Source organism: Budorcas taxicolor, chromosome 1 (genome assembly GCF_023091745.1).
Source record: "Budorcas taxicolor isolate Tak-1 chromosome 1, Takin1.1, whole genome shotgun sequence".
In the NCBI taxonomy this organism is placed as follows: Eukaryota; Metazoa; Chordata; class Mammalia; order Artiodactyla; family Bovidae; genus Budorcas; species Budorcas taxicolor.
Window position 1 is genome coordinate 100,167,605 of NC_068910.1, and position 19,339 is coordinate 100,186,943.

Genomic DNA, 19,339 nt, shown 5'->3' on the forward strand with positions numbered 1-19,339 from the left:
GCTTGAGAACTAAAAGTCCTTAGTGACCCCAAGCAACATGGTTCTAGAATTGATAACAGTCATGCTGATAAAGTTGTGTGTGTGTGTCTGTGTGTGTGTGTATGTGTATACACATAAAAGACTTAAGAGTTATGTACATATATGCACAGAAATTTTACTCTAATGTATCATGCAGTATTCAATCCTAAATGTGTTTCACAGAATCTTCTTCCATCAATATCCATTTAATCTTTCCTGATCTGGACTGTAAATCTGCTTTCTCTATATCCACAGACTATCTCACATTCTAATGCAAAAACTTAGCATTTAAATAAAAGCCAAAAGTAGAATATAATAAACTGTGAAAGATTTGAATGAGGTGAATAGGGCCAACACCCCTGCTAACTGGGAGATCAACCATGTTTTTCTTCAGCAGTCTTCGCTTCTGCAGGATTTACCCTCTTCTCTTCCCTCTTCCCTCCTTTTCTCTGAATCTCTATACCTTTGTGCTGCCTTCTGGCTTCCTGGGTCAGAAGAGTCTCAGAAACACAGACCAGTGTTCACTGAAGGAGACTAAATGATCCTGAGACGTGCCTGCCCCACATTCTCATTTTCCAGTAAAACCAAAAAGGATAAAAAATAAAGAACTAACAACAAACTTGTCCCTTACAATATATTTCAATGTATTTGCTTGTTTACTTAAAAGTTACTCGGTTTACAAGTGAAGAATTTGAGCATAGATGCATGATTTCAGTTTGTGAGATTGTATCCTGTATAAATTTTCAAAAACACCAAGAATTTCATTTTACTTATTTTTATAGTATATTTTAGGTTAAATGACTCAAGTTCCAAGATAGGAATAGATGATATACCAATTTTCCCTAGCAGCAGATGTATGAGTGATTCATATTTTAATGACAAGGTATACATGTCTTAAATTTTAATTATTAAATTAAAAGCCAAAAATAGACAGTGCTTACCCTCTATTGTTATATAAACAGCTATCTACAATAGATTAAACTGATAATGAAGAAGCTAAGCTCACTGCAACTTACACACACACATGCACACACACATACATACAAGACTAGGATAAAAAAGACCCAAACCAACCAAAGATCAACGCGATTCATGAAACAGTGTGCTTCCAGAAAACCATTAATTGCAATTATCCATGAGTGTCTATAATAGGAACTTTGCAAGATAACTGGTAACCTTATCTTGAAGACCAGTCATTCTGCTCCTGAGTTGAACATGTCTCCCTTAATTGTCCTTAAGAGTAAGTATGTTACTCTTAGTACAAACAAGTGAAATTCTATGGAATTTCTCTTTATTGACCTTTATGAATCAAATAAATGACTTATAATCATAAAGGATAACATTTTGAGAATCAAAATTCTGAAGTCTTCACGTTGATCCCTTATACTTCTCTTTTGACTCCATTTTTTAATCAAACTTATCTGTCCTACGAATGATTTATTCAAGATCCTACTTTTTTGGCATAAAAAATCCTTCTAGAATACTTATTCATTGCTGGTTTGTTACATTACCCTTCCAAGTAGTAAGCACTTAAGAGACAAATAGCACTTCTGAGGACATTATTTTCTTAGAGGGGACTTCAGTGCTATAATCAAAGTGATAAACTGAATGGTAGGACTTTAAGAATAAGGGTAGAATGGTAGAAGGATATTTTTATTGAAGAAACTTTTTACTTAAATTACTGTCTGTGGACTGCAAGTAACTCTATGTTTGTTTCTTGGTTTGGTAACAACATCAATATAATACATAACAGACATTCAATTATTTTCTAAAAGGAACATAACACAGAAACACTTTTTTGGAGTAGGTAGCTCAGTGGTAAAGAATCCACCTACAATTCATAAGACATAAGAGACACCAGTTCAATTCCTGGGGCAGGAAGATTCCTTGGAGAAGGAAATGGCAACCCACTCCAGTATTCTTGCCTGGGAAAACCCATGGACCAAGGAGTCTGGCAGGCTACAGTCCATGGGGTCACAAGGACTTTGACATGACTTAGCAACTAAACAACAATAATGGCTATTCATTTTTAATAAATTTTATATGTTTATTTCTATCTACATATATCCTATTCAGTGAAGTGTCTGTTCATTGATTTTACCCATGTTCTAAACAGATTGTTTGTGCTTTTACTACTGAGTTTTTTGAGCTTTTCATATATTTGACATTCTAGTCCTTTGTCAGGTATGTGGTTTGCAATTTTTTCTTCACATGCTTATTAGTTTGTTTCATTCTCTTAACAGTATCGTTTCCAGAGCAAATTTTCTTTATTTTTGCTAAATTCCAGTCTATCAAACTTTCCTTTTATGGTTCACGCTTGGATATCAAGTGTAAAACCTCAGTGTTAAGCTCAAGATCCCAAAGATTTTCACTTAATTCTTCTAAAAGTGTTCTATCTTACATTTAAGTCTATGGTTCATTTTGGTTTAATTTTGGTACAATGTATGAATTTTAGTTTGAGGTTCATTTCTTTGCCTATGATGTTGAATTATTCCTTCATTGAATTGTTTCACAGTTTTTCTAAGAAACAGTGTAGCATACTTTTGTGGGCATATTTCTGGTTTCTCCACCATTTCCACAGATATTTGTGTCTATCCTTCCCTCAGTGTCACTTAGTCTTGATTTCTGAAGCTATATATTGTTCTAATATCAGATAGAGTGATTTCTCTCACTTTATTTTTCTTTTCCAAGATTGTTTTAGTTATTCTAATCTTTGTGCCATTCCATGTAAATTTTAAAATAAGCCTCTCTGTGTCTGCAAAAAGGTGTGTTGTGATATTTAGGAGAATTGTATCAAAACTATAAATCAATTTGGAAATAATTTGATATCATTATGCTGAATTTTGTAATCCATGAATATGATATGCCTCTCCATTTATTCAGGTCTTCTTGGGATTTCTTTCATTGCATTTTGACCAACAAATGAAATAGTAGCACTTCTTGTACTTTTTTTTTAACTTATACCTAATATTTTATTGTTCTTGGGGCAACCGTAAATGATACTAAGCCTTTAATTTTGTTTTTACATACTCATTGTAGGACATAAAAATATGTGTTGCTCTCAAATCCTATAACTTGCTGAACTCCCTTTTTACTTCTAGGAGTATATTTGTAGTCTCCTTGAGATTTCTAGGTAGACAACCAAAGCACTAGAAAATAGAGACAATCTTATTTCTTCTGCCTTTAATCTGTATGCCTTTTTATTTCATTTTCTTGCCTTTTCACAGTGGTTTGAAATTTAAGTAGTATGTTGAGTGAGGGGTGAAAAGTAACATTCTTGCCTTGTGCACAATCTTAGGGGAGAACATTCAGTTTTTCTATAAATGCATTTTTAAACATTTACAGGGTATGAACATAGAAATTCTGAACTAAGTGTCTAAAAAGCAAAATGTGTTAGTCATTCAGATGTGTCCGACTCTTTGCAACCCTATGGACTGTAGCCTCCTGGCTCCACTGTGAGATTTTCCAGGCAAGAACACTGGAGTGGGTTGCCAGTCCCTTCTCCAGGGTATCTTCCCAAGCCAGGGATAAAACCCAGGTCTTCTGCATTACAGGTAGATTTTTTACCGTCTGAGCCATCCTTAAAACAGGTGAGTGAAATGAAGCCACAGCAAAAGCTGGAACACAAACTTTCAAACCCTGAGCTTTAACCAGAAGTTAGAACAGGTATCAAGGAAGACAGTATCAGTATGAATTATAAAAATTCATTTTATCACTATGGATAGAATAAAAATGTATCAATGATATTCTGAGTTTAAATTTAAGATTAGCAGTTAAATTATGATGCTCAGACATGTTATAGTTAAATGGTAGCTGTTAAATAGGAAACAGGTACACATATATAAATGTTTATAATTCTAGAATGACAAGTAAATTATATGTAGTTTTTCACACTGAGGATCAAAATATTTTTTCTGTATCTCTTAATTGAAATTCTATAAGAAATCTGCCCAATAGTAAGGAGAATGTTTATAAAAAGGAGTATTGAGCAGGCTTTTGTAGATACACATCCTACCAAATATACTAACAAAGGTAATAAATATTCTCAGAGACACTATAGATAGAAACACACTTGATATATTTGACATGTACAACTGCATAGCTCTAAAGCTTGGATCTTGATGGAGACTGGTGAAATGATTTACACTGACTCATTTGAAAACATATGTAATTTTCAAAAATATGAGTTCTTTTTTAAAATTGTATTTTTAGTGTAGCTAAAATTTTCAGATGCGTAAAATAAAAAATTATGCATATTGGAAATGAGACAGTCACAGTCTCCTGGTTTTCCATTTGAATTAGGCAAATATGGATTGGGTAGGTAGCATGTCTCCTGAAAATAGGGTTACATTTTGTAAGAGTGATTAAGTGGTCCAGTGCTCAAAGAGTGAGATAACGTTTTGAAATCAGCCAGGAGCTCAAAGAACCTAAAAAATGTTGATGAGTGCTCTTAGAAGGCTCTCAGGAGCAAGTTAGTTTCAATTTTCTGATTACTGCAATAGAGAAAGAGAGACTGCTACTGCCATCTGTTGGTCAAATAAAACATTGTTCACTCTGCTCAGCAGATTTCCTTGCTGCTAAGCAAAATCTTCCCCCAAAAGGGGAAGGATTTGTGCTAACCCTGACTGCATTAATTCTGATAAACCTGGTGTTCTATTAGAAAACCAAACAAAGGGACATTGTTCTAATAAACCTCTTTCTGCCCTGTGCATTGCCCTGTTCCTCCCTGGTGTTTTTTGTTTAAGGAAGGGAAAATGTGTCCCAACAAAAGAGATCTGCAAAAACTGCTTAGCTCAGAACTAAAGCAAGAATGATTCACTGTTTTCAGGTTGCAGGGAAGGGGTGCTGGGGGTAAGGAAGGAGGGAAAATAGAAAGAGATGGGTGGTGGGAAAGAAGGGACAACAAAGAGAGAAGCTGTGAGCTAGCAGACGTTCCTGGGATGGGGCACAAGAAGTTTGAAATACCTTTTTATCATTCTGAAGAGCGCATCATCTTCAGGAAATGACCTTTAGCTAGGATGCTAAAATTCTTTTCCCTTGTTATGCAAGGTGTGAACACCACCAACTGCATCAGCATCACCTGCTCACTCCTTGAAAATGCAGTTCCTCCGGTTCAATCCAAGAATCAGAATGTAATTCAGAAATTTGTTTTTCTTAATCAAATTTGCTTTTTTAAAAGATTCTCAGAAAACTCTTATGTATATCAAAGTTTAAAACAGGATACTCTATACAGTTGGCAAACAGTAAATGATAGAGCTGAAAATTCCTAATTTGTATTCACGTGATCCACTAGTAGGAGAGGCAGGAAAGCAGATATTAATGAAGTTGCTTCACACATAACAAAGGTAACCACGAAGGTTACATGAAATAGTCTGGTTTATAGTTCTCCCAGGTTAATTATTCCTGGACCCTCATGCACTCTCGCAATTGTCATGGGATGGAAAACAAACCATATGGTCAAACTCCAGATTGTGAACTATAATCATTCATGAACAATCAGAATTAGCCCTCATTCTTAGTGAGTTTGGGAAATTCAAAAAGAGTGATTCCATTCAGTTTACTCAGTGTACTTCAGTCAAGTAGGTGGCTACAAGACACTTAAGTCAGAAAGATAAACAGAGATATATTTGGATGACTTGACCCAACCATGTACAAATACAATCTCTAAGAATACAGCTAGATCCTCAAGGCAGGGATTCTCTCTGCTGACATCAGTTTAGAAATAAGTATTATTTATTACACTATATAAATGATACTAATAATGTTGCTGATGATATCACCCCATTAAAAGTTGCACTCACTGCTGTGTAAGCCTACTCCTGCCGAGAAATGGCCCACAGGTTAAGTCAAGTATAAATACTACAGTGTGCCAACCAGGAAGAATGAAAGTAGCACTTCAAAATAATTATGGCAAAAAGCCATTTCCTATTGTCACTCCGTGTTTTAAAGGTTTTTATAATATAATAAAAACATACCCTAGTGATTTGTTGTTTCACAATATATATCCTCTTTCACAACTGAAAACACTTATTAAATATACAGTCTATCATCTTAATTGGTATGAAAGCATGACTGAATCCTGAGCAGAATGTATTCCCTCAGGTGCACTTAGAAGATCTGTTCAGCTTAGAGGCATTTTCATGCTGGGTAGATGCAAGGATCTCTCAGTTTCAATCCACTAATCTCTGAAAGTCTAGAAATGCTTTTCTATCTTCAATTTCTCCCCATGCTATTTGAATATATAGTGAAGGAATACAGTTATCAAGTAACTTTTTAAGTGTATGCATCAGTGGGATGATATTTTCAAAACATAAAAGCAGAGAAATACTAGCCCAATTACAAGTGAAGAAAAAATAGGAGGAAAAAGAGAAAAGCAATTCAAAGTTATCTTTTACATCTGGATAAAAGAAGTTTATATCTCTAACATTTTGCTTGTGGAATTTTGGTTTTGTAACAGCAAGTAAGGATCTTAGATTTTGTGGCTCTAAATTTTGGGGAGTGAAGCATATTGAAAATCCAAACCTCTTTAGGCTATAGAGACAACTTACAATGCTTTATCTTTTCTCCTCAATGGTGCAAATTTTGCTTTACTATGCAATGGAATATTCTCACACATGGTTTATATAACCATGATCTCAACCTCTGCCTTTTCTCTCTTTTTTTTCTTTGCATGAAAAATGGGTAGAGAATATTAGACCAGTAGAAAAGTCAAGGAGGAAAAAAGTACATAATTTGTTTAGAATACACTGTGTAATAAAAACTGGATTACTAATATTTCTTGAGAAATAAAAACAGAAAAGGTAACAAAATTTAGTCTAACCTTTTTTCCCTCCTGTGCTTAGTCCTGTTTCACTTGCTCATAGGGCGCAGCATGCAGAAGACTTGCACCTGGCACTTTAGACAAGAGCTCCCTCTGTTAAACAGCTGTGCTGACACCTCAGCTCAGACGTTTTACAGAAACGTGCAAGCAACACTCAATTCAAGATGGTGGCGGCGGGCCATGTGCAGAGACTAGCCCTTCTGCCCACTGGTTTGGAGCAAGCGCAGGACAGTCCCGCGTGAACTCCAGTCCCTCCCCGCTGATGAGATCCCTCTAAAGCAGCCTGGTCCAAGCTGGCAGGGGATGTGTGCTGCAGATGCTCTAGAGAAGGAGCTCGTAATTGTCCATTCCCTAATTAGAAAGTAAAGCGCTCCTTTGCTTAAAAACAAACAAACAAACAAACAAAAAAACACTGGGTTACTCAAATGTACTTCTATCCTTGAACTTCATAGTTGATTTCCTACATTTTCTACTTTCATCATATAACTTTCTTTCCTTTTCTGGATTGTGTGATAAAATTATTTGCTGGGTTGATTAGTCCATATTCTCATTGAATCTTTACAACCAGCTCTGTATTCCAGGTGTTATTAATATATCTAGTTTGTTCTCCTTGCTGTAAAAACTTAAATTAGGAATGACTTATTTTTCCAACCAGCCAATCCTAAAGGAAATCAGTACTGAATATTCATTGGAAGGACTGCTGTTGAAGCTGAAACTCCAAAATTTTGGTCACCTGATGCATTTGACTGACTCGTTTGAAAAGATTCTGATGCAGGGAAAGATTGAAGGCAGGAGGAGAAGGGGATGACTAAGGATGAGGTGGCTGGATGGCATCACCAACTCAATGGACATGGGTTTGGGTGAACTCCAGGACTTGGTGATGGACAGGGAATGCTGGAGTGCTGCAGTTCATGGGGGTCACAAAGAGTCAGACACAGCTGAGGGACTGACCTGAACTGAACCGAATATATAGTAGTACAGACAGAAAAATGAGATTTGGGATATACAGTCTAGTGGGAAGTAAACAGAGAAGCAAATATATGACTGAAATACCTAGCAATAGGTTCTCTATCAGTGAAATGCACAGGATACTATGGGAGCACATGGCAGATGCAGAGTACCTTTGAGCAGCATGGAGGCATGGAGGGAACTGAGGGAAAATATCCTATCAGAGCAGTTGAGGTATGGCCTGATATGTGCTCATTAGATATTCCTTGAATTAATTAATGAATGAGTTAATAGACAAAAGGTAACCTGGATGCTGCACTACTATTTTATTTCAAATGCCTTATTTCCTAAAGTTTTGGACCATAAAGAAATTTGGAGGTCAGGAAGAAAGACTGCCTTTTCAATATTCAGTTCAGTTCAGATCAGTTGCTCAATCTTTGCAACCCCATGGACTGCAGTACACAAGCTCACCCTTACCATGACCAACTCCCGCAGCTTACTCAAATTCATGTCTGTTGAGTCAGTGATGCCATCCAACCATCTCATCCTCTGTTGTCCCCTTCTCCTCCTGCCCCCAGTCCTTCCCAACATCAGAGTATTTTCCAATGAGTCAGTTCTTTGCATCATGTGGCCAAAGTATTGGAGTTTCAGCTTCAGCATCATTCCTTCCAATGAACACCCAGGACTGATCTCCTTTAGGATGAACTGGTTAGACCTCCTTGCAGTGCAAGGGACTCTCAAGAGTCTTCTCCAACACCACAGTTCAAAACCATCAGTTCTTCAGCACTCAGCTTTCTTTATAATCCAACTGTCACATCCATACATGACCACTGGAAAAACCATAGCCTTGACTAGATGGACTTTGTTGGCAAAGTAATGTCTCTGCTTTTTAATATGCTGTCTAGGTTGGTCATAGCTTTTCTTCCAAGGAGTAAGCATCTTTTAATTTCATGGCTGCAATCACCATCTGCAGTGATTTTGGAGCCCCACAAAATAAAGTCAGCCACTGTTTCTACTGTTTCCCCATCTATTTGCCATGAAGTGATGGGACTGGATACCACACATCTTCCTTGGAAGAAAAGCCAAGACCAACCTAGACAGCATATTAAAAAGCAGAGACATTACTTTGCCAACAAAGATCTATCTAGTCAAGGCTATGGTTTATCCAGTAGTCATGTATGGATGTGAGATTTGGACTATAAAGAAAGCTGAGCACCGAAGAACTGATGGTTTTGAACTGTGGTGTTGGAGAAGACTCTTGAGAGTCCCTTGGACTGCAAGGAGATCCAACCGGTCCATCCTAAAGGAGATCAGTCCTGGATATTCATTGGAAGGACTGATGCTGAAGCTGAAACTCTAATACTTTGGCCACTTGATGCAAAGAGCTGACTCATTTGAAAAGACCCTGATGCTGGGAAAGATTGAAGGTGGGAGGGAAAGGGGGAGATAGAGGATGAGATGATTGGATGGCATCACCAAATCAATGGACATGAGTTTGAGTAGACTCCGGGAGTTGGTGATGGACAGGGAGGCCTGGCGTGCTGCAGTCCATGGGGTTGCAAAGAGTTGGACACAACTGAGCAACTTAACTGAACTGTTTTACCAAGATCTTTCATGTTCATGTTCATGCTCAGTCATCTCTGACTCTTTGCAATCCCATGGACATAGCCCGTCAGGCTCCTCTGCACATGAATTTCCCAGACAAGAGAATTTCCAATACTGGAGTGGGTTGCCATTTCCTTCTCCAGGGGATCTTCCTGAACCAGGGATTGAATTCTCTTCTCCTGCTTTGGTAGGCAGCTTCTTTACCGATGAGCTATCAGGGAAGCAAAGGTCATATATGAACAATTAATTATGGCATAAGTCTCTGATTAAAAGGCCATAATAAGACCTACCAATTTTTTAAGCCTACCATGTGTCAAGCACTATATAAATGACCTCAACAAAGCTGAAAATTAGTATTGTTTTACAAATGAAAAAAAAATGCAGAGAAAAGAAGTGATATGCTGAAGATTACAACATAGAGTTCAGAACTGAACTCCTATCTCTGTGGTACAAACCCTGTACATTTTTTACTATACCAATTTTGTTACATGAAAGTATACATTTGTTACATGTTACATGAAAATATCAACATTAGCTATGCTTTTTCTGGCCTTATATAAGGTGTGAAAACATAGTATCTCTTTAAGTTAGAAAAAATCTAAATATGAGGACTAGTTTAGGCAGATAATAACCATGGAGAGCTTCTACAAGGCCCAACTACTTATAAATTTGTGGGGAAAAGGTAATTTTGCCTTACAGAAATCACATATAATTTTAATTTCTCCCTGATAAACAGGAGTTTATGTACTTTCTTATAGTAAAACAAACTCACAAGAATTGATAAGAAATCTTGCTTATTGAAGGGCTTACATGGTAGCTCAGCGGGAAATCTCATTATTTGATGCCTAAGATTCATTCCTCAATTTATTACATTTTATCTTTAGTTTTCCTATTGGAAAACAAAAATCTTCATTATAATTTAAACAATAGAAAAACTGAAATTCATCTCTATATGGAGAAATTTTTCCCTTATTGTTTTTTCCCTATTTACACATTTTTTACTGAAAACTGTAAGCCTAGTGATATGTTTATAGAAGCATATTCAAAAGCAGAGACATTACTTTGCCAACAAAGGTCCGTCTAGTCAAGGCTATGGTTTTTCCTGTGGTCATATATGGATGTGAGAGTTGGACTGTGATTAAAGCTGAGCGCCGAAGAATTGATGCTTTTGAACTGTGGTGTTGGAGAAGACTTGAGAGTCCCTTGGACTGCAAGGAGATCCAACCAGTCCATTCTGAAGGAGATCAGCCGTGGGATTTCTTTGGAAGGAATGATGCTAAAGCTGAAACTCCAGTACTTTGGCCACCTCATGTAAAGAGTTGACTCATTGGAAAAGACTCTGATGCTGGGAGGGATTGGGGGCAGGAGGAGAAGGGGATGACAGAGGATGAGATGGCTGGATGGCATCACTGACTCGATGAACGTGAATCTGAGTGAACTCCGGGAGTTGGTGATGGACAGGGAGGCCTGGCGTGCTGCAATTCATGGGGTCGCAAAGAGTCGAATACGACTGAGCGACTGAACTGAACTGAACTGAACTGTAAGCCTAGTGATATGTTTATAGAATAAAAGTGAAGGGGAAGATTCAAGTAATTATCCTCAGTACATCAATTTCCTCTACATAGAAGTGAGGGGCAGAGGAGAGATGTTGGTTTTCTGTAATGAGTTAACACAATTGATTCCATGCATCAATTAAAAGTGCTGTATAATGGCTTACCTTTCCTCTGTTTGCCTGTAGCTATAATGAGAAAAGGGAGAAAATAAGTTAATTTTACTAGTAAATACTCATGCTTTGCCTAATTGTGAATTGGGCAAAATTCAATTGTTTGAGCCCATGGTAGAAATCATGTTTATTTTAGTCCTGAGACCCTGAGATATTTTTCTAGCACATGGTAGGCAGAGACCTCTATTTATGCATTTAGATCATGTTTTTATTTATGCCTTAGTATTTTTAAAAATACCAGTTCAAACTGTAAGCCAATTCATAATGCCTTCTGCATAACTGTGTGGGAGTTAAACCACAAATATTATCTATATTTGTGTTGGGCTGCCCCACCCGTTGGCTGTCTTCATAGCCCTGGTTTACTAGGACTGACACTTTTGGGTAGCAGTGGCGCCACATCCATTTGGCACAGCTGTCTACATGAGACCTTCCATCTGTTGTCTTTCTTTGGCATGAAATTAGTGAATAAAGTCATGTAAAAATGTGTGGCTAGTCACTGGGGATGCCTGCATTATGATAACGGAGACTGCTCATCTGATAGTGTGACCCATGGCTTCTGAATTATCTCCTCACCATGCAGGTTTTTGGCTGGTCTGATAAACATGTGCCAAATTCCCCATAATCAGGAGCAGCACCCAGAGGAGAAGAGTACATGGGGTGGTGTATCTTAGTGGAGAGATGTCACCTCAATCTTCCAGCTGGTTGGCAAATTCTCACTGAGCTACTTGAATAGGCCTTTTGTTTGGGTTTTATGGGACCTACTTTCTTGGAGTTAAAGAACCGTACTCCATGGTCGTATGCACACTACTGTTCAGTCCCAGAGATACTGATCACCCAGTTGTGTCGCAGAACTCTTTCATAGAAGTCTACAGAGTTGTGACCTGGAGAAAGAGATATTTCCAGAGGAGTTACCAGTCAATCATAAATACTTACAATACATACTTACAATATGTCTAGAATCTTTAAAGGAGACAGAGGGAGTGAGAGAGAGAGAAAGAAATGATTGGTGGTGATAATAAAAAATAAAACTGGCTAAAAGTTTGAAAGAACTTTGAGAATGTAAAGTTACTTAGGTTTTATAATCTGGCAAGTTCGAATGCAGCAGGCAGATTGCTAATAGGTGTGGAAAATTAACTAGGATTCACACAGGTGGTAAAGTTAAAGGATCACTGAATCATCCAGAAATATTCAACAGGTATCTGTAATATGGACAGTATGGAAGATTCTACACGAGATGGGAAACAAAGTGACGTAAGACACTCTCTTTACTCAGGATCTTACAATCTACCATCAGAAGTACATACCACTAGAAAAACAAATAGTAATCCACACCAACAAATTATAATACTAAGTAAGAGATTCCGACAGTAAATGCAACATAAGCTCAGAAACATGGGGTTAGGTGGCCAGGAAAAAAATGAGTGAATGAGGTGAAACTTAAAATAGTCTTTAATAGGTAATCTAGTCTCAGTTATATGGGATGCACACCTCAAACATTGTTTTCTATCCAACATGTATATTAATTAAACATAAATAAGATTTATGTCAGGAATAGTAGGAAAAAGTGAGAATTAAAGTAAAAAAGTTATGAATCATAGAGTCATAAATTTGGAAGTGATGAGAATACAACCCAGCTTAAATGTAGCGTTCACAACCATAACTTTCGCAACAAGGATGTCTCTACAAAAGCACTTTACAGTGACAAGGGGTGCACTCTTAGGTCAGTATGCCTGGATTGTGTAAAACTATTCGCGCCAAGCTTGAAAGTTTATGAATTACTCCTTAGGAGACAAATAATCACTGAAAATATTTGAGCAAGGGAGGTATGTATTAAGATATATTTGCAGATGATATGTATTAAAATCCCTCAATCAAAATACCAGTTTTCTGATCCAATTAGAAGATCTAAGCAGGTGATGTGAATTATGTGAAGTGCAGTAAGCAGCAGAAATGGTGAAGTGATGGGTCCACTGTTAAAAGAAGTTGAAGAAAATGCTAGTTTTGTGGGAAACAAACACTGATTTCAGGTTTGGCACGTTCATTTTAAGTTAACAGTGGAGCAGAACAGAAACTTAGCATGAAGGCAAATATACAAGATTGATACTTTGCAGGGTGCCTAAGGAATCGAGAGAGAATACTGGGCTTAACCACTAAGCATAGGGTAAGGTTTTCAACCTATATTACAATGGAAGTTAAGACCGTAAGTGTAAACAGAAGTCATAATTATCACGAAATTGAAAATATTCTACATTTTTCTGTTTATAAAACTGACAGGTTCAGATTTTAATCAGTTTTTCTTCCCACATATTTAAAAATATTTCAGGTATGTTTTCTGTCCATTACCTGTGCAGCAAAAATGCAACCTTAAGATGGAAAAGAGTCCTGCTGGTCTACTATTTACTGACAAGCTTCATATACTCACAGCATCGCTGTTGCTTTGTTAAGTGGAGAGCAGTAACAGAAGTATTTACATATACATGTTTCTTTCTTGTAAAATGAAGTGGCATTAAATTCTACTTTTCCTTCCTACCTCCTGCATTCCAAACACCGTAACAAAAAGGCAGAAACCAAAAACCAACAAAAAACCACATGAATTGTAGGGTTTCCTTCGATATCTAATTTCTGTATCCAGATAAATGCCAAAAAACTTGATGTGATGGCTGGCTAAAGATAAACATAAAGTGAATAAGTGGAGAGATCAATAAACAATATGGTCAAATCCATTCCACGAAATACTTTTACTGCACCATATTGAGTTAATACAAATGCCTTTGGTACAAAAGCAAAATTACTTCTGAAACAATAGAAAATCTGTTCTTAAGCATAAAAAAAGCACTGCACATGAGTTCAGTGAAGAAAAGAACCAGATGTTACACATACTTTAAAAAAACACAGTCCCTATGCAGTTACCCATGAAATATTCAACACATACATAAGTTTAGGGTTTACTGCCTTGATTTCTTTCTTTCCTCTCACCTTCATGCTAATCTTCCACATGTCAGCATTTCTTTGAAAATAGGGTGTGTTACTCAAGTAAGAATAGAGAGCCAATTGAGGATTTGATTTCAGTTAACATTTTTGTAGAGTGCCCAGGGATGTCCTTATCCATAAAAGGAAGAGGGTGCAGTCACTACATGTCAAGAATGCAGGCGTGTAGGCATCATGGTACCATTTGCTTTCTGTAGAACCAGAGTAGATAGACCTCTGGAAATAAACTTAATAACTAAGCATTGCCAGTGCAAGAAAAGGGGTTATTTAAATAGTCCAGATTCCTATACTGCAGATGAAAAAGTAGACATAAAATTATCGACTCAATTCCCACCACTAAAAGTGACATATGTTGTCTCAGTTGCAAAATCAAACACTTCAGTTTGAGTCTGATATTTCAAAAGAAATCAAGGCTTTATATGAAAGCTGTTGTTTTTGGTTTTTTTTTTTTTTAAGATAGCACTGAATAACAAGTAGGCACTACACCAGCTATATGTTTACCCATCTTTTTGTTGTCTTTTTTAGCTGACATAAAAGCCCTAGGAATTTCCTATATTTAGGGTAGGAAGGGTTGCAAAGAGTCGGACACTACTGAGCAACGGAACTGAACTGAATTGATTTTAAATTTGTTCTTAGACTTTTGACATTGATTTTATTTTTTATTGTGTTTCCACTATTACATCTGGTATATTCTGAAACCCAGAGCTATTCTGCAGAGCAAGTAAGTCATAGAATTACAAAATATAATGATTTTCATGAAACTCCTAGGTTTGAGGTTTGAAGCGTTAGGAATGAGATATACTAGTAAGATAGACAAGCATGGAGATGGGTAATCTAGTTAGATGACATTTGTATGTCCATTTAGGCAGGAAGACACTGACCTTGAACAAGTCAGTCCTTAAAAATGGAAGCCCAAGTTGTCAACTGAGTTCTGAGGCAATTCCAGCTCCCATATATGGAGCAGATCAGAACAAAACAATAGTCAGCACCTCAGGGCATTAAGGAATTAGCAATGAGAGCATCAATTAAGATAGAAACCAAATCAGAAGCTGAAGCTAGAAACAAGTACAGTTAGGACCTTGAGTATAGATATTCTGGTGCCTGAAACATCTTCAGAGCAGGAACTTGAAAACCATGTGAGGTCCAAGCTGTCAGCCCTGTGAATCGTGAACTCAGGTCAGGTTTGTCACAAATATAACTAGTGGCACAGGGAAGAGCCTGGGAGGATGTCATAATCTTAGTCTGGTACCAAGAAAACAGAAAGTAACATGACCACTGATCAAATTCCATCTGTACATCTGGCACAGTGTCAGATGCTTTGCATACATTTTTTTTCTAATCCTCACAATCACTCTTTAAGGTAGTATTGTTAATTCCATCCATATTAATAAAGGTCTTAAAGACAGAAAAAGGGCTGACAAACTCCAAAGTCCAGGTAGGTCTAGGAGTTAAAGCAGGGCTGATTGTATGGATAGGGATTTCAAGGAGAGGAAGAAAGCACGGGGAGATAATGGACAGATGGTCTTTTAGCTGATTTCTGGGAACATCATCTGTAGTTACCTGCCATATGTAGTAGTCATGAGGATTTGAATATCTATTCAAAATTATAAGGTGAAAGCCTATTATGTGCCAGAAAATATCTAGGCATTGGGAATAGTCATGAGTCAGATAGTATATATTCTCAATGAGTCCATATGCTAGTAGTTGATGCCTAAATGTACGTTATAAATCAATCACGGAAATCCCATGTCCAATATCCAAGCTAGACTTGTGGGACATGAGAAGTCAGCTGAGGACATTTGGAGATTTTCTTTCCAAAAAATGTACAACCCTTGCCTTTTGTCATGCAAACACAAATGAATTATCTCCGTGTGAAGCTGACACTGAGAATTACAGGATGATAGAGGAAACACACTGAAGGACATGGCTGAATATCCAGTCATACTATTCTACGGCCTGCTCTGTGTATGGACTTTGTGTTAGTCCCTCAGCTGTGTCCATCTCTTTGTGACACTGTGGACTGTAGCCCGTCAGGCTCCTCTGTTCATGGAATTCTCTAGGCAAGAATACTGGAGTGAGCAAGCCATTCCCTTCTCCAGATGTTTGGACTTTGGTTACATGAAATAATTTCCTAACTCGGTATGTAAGCTGCTGTAAACTGACATGTTCGGTAATTTGTGGCTAAAAGTTCCCAACCTGATACACAGACCAAGAGCTGAATCAGGATAACTGTTCCATAGGCTAATTTTAGCAAATAAATTAAGCCTCTGAGTGGACAAAACCAAAAAGTCTTCTATGTCATGGGGTGAGGGAGGTAAAGAGAGAGACAAAACCAAAGTTGTAATAGGTAGAAGAATAATGTTGAGAGGATAGATAGAAAATGACTAGGATAAAAAGAAAATGACTAACGAAAAAGCAAAGCATGAAATGTGGGCGTCTTTCTCAAACCAAAAATGTAAGGAAAAGAACCAGAATCAAGTACTGAAAAGACAAATGACCAGTTGGCTTCCAGAAAGACTTTCTGGCATAAAATTCGCTTTTCCCAGTATTCCAAGAGGACATTTAGTACTCATCATTTCTATCTGTCTCATTGAATTTTAAAGATACAGGTTGTGCAGTATCCTGCCAGAGTCAAAAATAACACTGACCTTGATCATTTTCATCACAATGAACTCACTGTCTTCTGTGGACAGCCCTTTCAATGCTCTGATATTTCTACACTGGTCCCAGTTTCACTCTCTGGAGGTATTATCACAAAGGTAAAGTCAGTGTAGAGCAGGGGAAAACAAATTTGGTTTAGAAGAATCTTAGATTTAAATCTGTTATATCTAAAATGGATATTTTAGTGCAAGAAGCTATTGTTTAGTTCTGTTGATTGGCAGTTTTTAAAAAATATTTAACTGAATTCTCAAGCTTAAGGTGAAATGGCTTTCTTTAAATAGTAAAAACAAATATTACAAGGAATAGGTGCATTTAAAATGTTTAAATATCCTTTATAAGGATTAAACTTGATAAAAAGAGACCTCCAAAATGTTGGTAAACACTAGCATCAGCTATGGTAGCAATTAAATATTACTTATATTTTGCAAACTTTAAATACTGTTATTTTACAAAGAGCACAGTTTTGCATAGAAATAATATAAAATTAAAACAATAGCTCATTGTTAAACTTCCATTCTAAGGATACCACACATAATTGAGTTACATTAACTCTCAGGAAATAGGACCCAGTGGTGACATCCTGATTACCATTCTCAATTAACACTGCTACATTTTGTAATGCCTATGTTTAATGTCAAAGCATTAAGAGGCTTCCAGGATAAGAAATCTATTAGTGCTTCAAAAATATGTTCCAAACCAGAGAGGCTAGAAACAGAATGAAACCATATGTCATTTGCACTAAGGTGATAATTTCAGCAATATGAATTAATCAAGTTTCTCAAGGGAAGACTATAATTTAAAAAGTAGTAAAGAAATTCAGCGTTCAACACTAGGCTGAATCAGCTTGTTTAAGATGCAAAACAACAAATCTGAGAAGATTTGAGAAGTATTACACGTGGGAGAGAAAACATTTCCATATTTCTAACTGCCACGCATCTCTGTTCAAATCAAACAATGACCTTTCCCTGCATTCTTGTTTATTAATCATGACCCTCACAGGGCCAGGCAAAAAGTGTGCCCTCAATAAATGGTTTTTGAAAAGAACAGCTTAAAGAAAAAAAAAGGGGGGGAACCTTCAAAATTTAGGCTTATAATGGAAAGAATACTGAAGCAATGCAATCTAGAACTGGGATTTAGTCCTAACTTTGCAGTTATGTATTTTTAGAACCATGAGCAAATTACTTAATATACAATTATTTCATCTCTAAATTTACTTACAAGATTACTAGGTCTCTAAAAATTCCTCCCAACTCTTAATTCTGTTGCTAAGGCTGTGGCTTAGCTTTGAAAACTCAGGCCAATATAATATCCCAGAAATTGAGACAAAGGAAAAGAAATATGGAAAATGGCCAAAAATTAGTAACGGTAGATGATTTGAAAGATTGTGTTTGTTTTTAAGATTGGAACCATCTGAATAAAATTAGATGAATATAATCCCTTAGGGTCTGAATATATTTAAATAGAAACAACTAATCTAAAACACAAAGAATACAACCTTGAAGAAAAGATAAAGCAAAATTTCTAAAAGAAGATATAAATATTTAGAAAATGTTCAGTTATACACTCAATCAACAAATGTAATACATGTGTTCACCATGCCAGGTTCCCTGCTAAGGACAGAAGGTATAGGGACAAAGGAGAATAGCTTTGTTCTTTAGCAAGTACTAGTCTGGCAATGAGTTCACAATATGATCTAGAAATGTAATTCTAAGGGTTAAAACAAGTCATAAAAAAGTAATTCAGATAATAATACTATAGACTTCAGAATGAAATTCATGTATTTTTAAACATATTAATACAAAATTACTATTTTCATCTTGGATTTATTGGGAAACAGATTAATTGACTTAAAGAGTAATTTAAAATGATGGCAAATTAAATAAGAAAATAGGCTAAAATAGAATGCTCTTTTGCATTTGAACTAGGCAAATGCATAAGCATTCTAAAACATCTTCAATCAGGATGCTTTATCAATATATACTAAGGCTCATTATTTTCCTTCTCAAGCAAGGAATTTATGAAGATTGGGATTATTGGGTAAAGAAAGTAAACTTAAAAAAAAAAAACACAAAGCTAAATTGCTTTGCCAAATATTTCTTTTAATTTTAAGCATATTGGTTAAAAGTTCCAACTCATTCTTAATAGCAGAGAGCATTTTAATTATTTTACATCTTTGCTGTACTGCTGCTGCTGCTGCTAAGTCGCTTCAGTCGTGTCCGACTCTGTGTGACCCCATAGACAGCAGCCCACCAGGCTCCCCCGTCCCTGAGATTCTCCAGGCAAGAACACTGGAGTGGGCTGCCTTTGCTGTACTACTAAAAATATATTATTTGTATTCAGATTTCATGTTTCTTTTATTACTGATGAGGTTCAGCATGTTTCCGTGTTTACTAATTCATTTTCTGCTATGCAAAGTGCTTGTCATGGCTTTTCATCACTTATTAGGGGCTTGTTAGTCTATATTCTTTTAAGTTTTATGTCCTTTAAAATAAAATACATATATCTTCATCATATTTCCTATGTTATTCCTCTATTTAGAAGTTACCTCTTTGATGTTGGCTTGTCTATAATTTGAT